This window comes from Tursiops truncatus, chromosome 4, assembly GCF_011762595.2.
Source record: "Tursiops truncatus isolate mTurTru1 chromosome 4, mTurTru1.mat.Y, whole genome shotgun sequence".
Taxonomy (NCBI): Eukaryota; Metazoa; Chordata; class Mammalia; order Artiodactyla; family Delphinidae; genus Tursiops; species Tursiops truncatus.
In genome coordinates this window covers 7814989-7817732 of record NC_047037.1, presented here as the reverse complement: position 1 = coordinate 7817732, position 2744 = coordinate 7814989, and the positions used below count along the sequence as shown (strand labels likewise).

Genomic DNA, 2744 nt, shown 5'->3' with positions numbered 1-2744 from the left:
AAGGTCTGTTCACTCTAGTGTTTCTGTTCAATACATCATGTCCAGCTTTCAATAAAAACTATGAGATATGATAAAAGGTTAAAAAGACAAACAACACACACACAAAAAAAAACCCCACAGTCTCAAGAGACAGAGCAAGCACCAGAACTAGACTCAGAAATGACTAGAATTTTAAATAATTATAATTAGGATACTAAGAGCTCTAATGGAAAAGTAAAAAACATACAAGAACAGATGGATAATGTAAGCAGAGAGACGGAAAGAATCAAAACTAAATGCTAGAAATAAAAAAGTCTGTAACAGAAATGGGGAATGCCTTTGATGGCTCATCAGTAGAAACAGCTGAGGAAAGGATCAGTGATATAAGATATGAAGATATGTGAATAGAAATATCCCAAGCTGAAAGCAAAGAGAAAACAGACCAAAGAAAAGGAACAGGTATCTAAGAATTGTGGGACAATTATAAGAGTTGTAAGACACATGTAGTAGGAATACCAGAAGGTAAAGAAAGAAAAGAACGTAAGAAATATTTGAAGTGACAATGACTGAGAATATTCCAAAATTAGTGACAGACACCAAACCTCAGATCAAGGGTCAGAGAACACCAAGGAGAGAATGTAATAAAACTACACCTACGCATATTATATTCAAGCTGCAGAAAACTAACAAAAAAGAGAAAGTTTTGATAAAAAAAAGGCAGAAGAAAAAGCATAAGGATTACATCAGACTTCTCTTCAGAACCATGCAAGTGAGAATAAGGGAAATATTTAAAGGATTGAAAGAAAAAAATATCATCAACCTAGAGTTCTACATCCAGTGAAATTATCCTTCAAACATGAAGAAAAAATAAAGACTTTCTCAGACAAAAATTGAGGGAATTGGTTGCCAGTAGACTTGCAGAAAATGTTAAGAAGTTCTTCAGAGAGATGGAAAATGATACAGATAAGAAAGTCTACATAAAGGAAGGAAGAGCATTAGAACCAGAACAAATGAAGGTAAAATAAAGTATTATATTTTCCTTATTCTTAGCTGCTCTAAAAGAGAGCTGTTCAAAGTAATAGTAGCAACAATGTATTGGATAATTATCACTTATGAATAAATGAAATGAAGGAAAGAAGAGTTAGAAGGGATGAGAGAGAGAAATTGGACACACTCTGTTAGCAGGTCCCTGCAGTACTTGTGAAGTGACATAGTGTATTCAAAAGTAGGCTTAGGTTAATTGTAAATGAGTATTGCAGAATCTAGAGCAACCACTAAAATAATTTACAAACAAGTATAACTGATATGCTAAGAGAGGAGAGAAAATGGAATCATATGCTGATTTACAATCAGAAAAAGTAGAAAACAATATGAAGATAACAAAGTAACAAAGGATAAGTGTGACAAGTAAAACAGGGTTAAAAATATGGTAGACATCTATCCAACTGTATGAATAATCACTTTAAATGTGAATGGTCTAAATGGTAAAAGACCGAAACTGTCAGGGTAGATCAAAAAGTACATGACTGTTCAGTAAGAAACTCACTATAATTATTAAAAAAAAAATAGATTAAAAGTAAAGGGATGAAGGGGGGCTCCAGCGGCGGCTGGGGTGAGTTCCCTGCAGTGCTTATCCAGCAGTCAGCACCCAGGCCTCATGGGCAGCCTCTCATGGGGTGCACCAGGCTGCGGAGGCTGGTGTGCAGCCTGCCAGTCCTTGGCCACACCTGCTTGTGTGTCCTAGCTCTGAAGGGCCCGCCTGGGCCTGGAGCGATTCTGGTCAAAGTGAAGCCAGATGGCCTGCAGCAGTGGCTCCTTGCGATTGTGATCCAGGGCTTTGAGAGCAGGGTCCTCGGGCTGGTGGGGCCAAAGACACTGCAGGCACCAGACAGTGTCTTGGCTGAGGTCTACCACTACCAGGAGGAAGCCCTTTTACCCAGCCCTCATCAGCTACATGAGCTCTGGCCCCTGGTCCCTATGGTCTGGCAAGACCCCCATGTAGTCTATACCACAAGGGCCATGATAGGAAACAGCAACTCTGCTGAGGTTGCCCCTGGCACCATCAGGGAAGACTCCAGGGAGACTTCAGCCTCCACATCAGAAGACAGCAAAAGGGGTTAACACTCAAGGACTGGTGGGAAAATGAGGCTCCCAGAAATGATCTGGACTGATTCATGAGTGTGTGGGAACATCATCCAGGCCAGTGCCTTGTGTAGGGGCCCAGAGGGAGATCCATCTGTGGTTCAGGAGCAGGGAGCTGGTGGACTGGGCGAAGGAAGGCAACCACAGCAACATCTACTCAGCCCAAACCCTCAGGCTGCTCTGACTCCCTAGCATCCACCCAGGACCAACTACCTCTGTTGGAAAGAACTTGAGCTCACACTCATGCTCTGCCCATCTGTCTCAGACCATTTCCCTGTCCACCTTCAACTTCACCCCAGGACAGAGTGGTTAGAGCAACCAACTTTATTTGCCTTTCCGCCTCCTAAACTAGAAAGAATTTGGACCAAATCCCTTCTCTACCAAAGTGCTGGACAACTTTTTGAGTGTTTCCAAATGTGGGCTTTGCCACTTCTCATTCCCCAAAGGGGGGAATGTTAAAATTCACTGTGCTGTGAAAAAATTTTAAAGTAAAGGGATGAAAGATATACAATCCTAATATGAATCAAAGGAAGCAGAAGTGGCTATATTAATGGCAGATGAACAGACTTCAGAAGCAAGGATAACTTCAGGGATAAAGAGAATCATTACATAATGATAAAGGA

At 41.1% G+C, this 2744-nt stretch overlaps 1 pseudogene; it reads left to right on the top strand.

Moving 5' to 3' along the window:
- The first annotated feature begins 1563 nt into the window (after nucleotides 1-1563).
- LOC101339162 (nucleoside diphosphate kinase, mitochondrial pseudogene) lies at nucleotides 1564-2305 on the top strand (annotated as a pseudogene).
- Nucleotides 2306-2744: the final 439 nt, after the last annotated feature.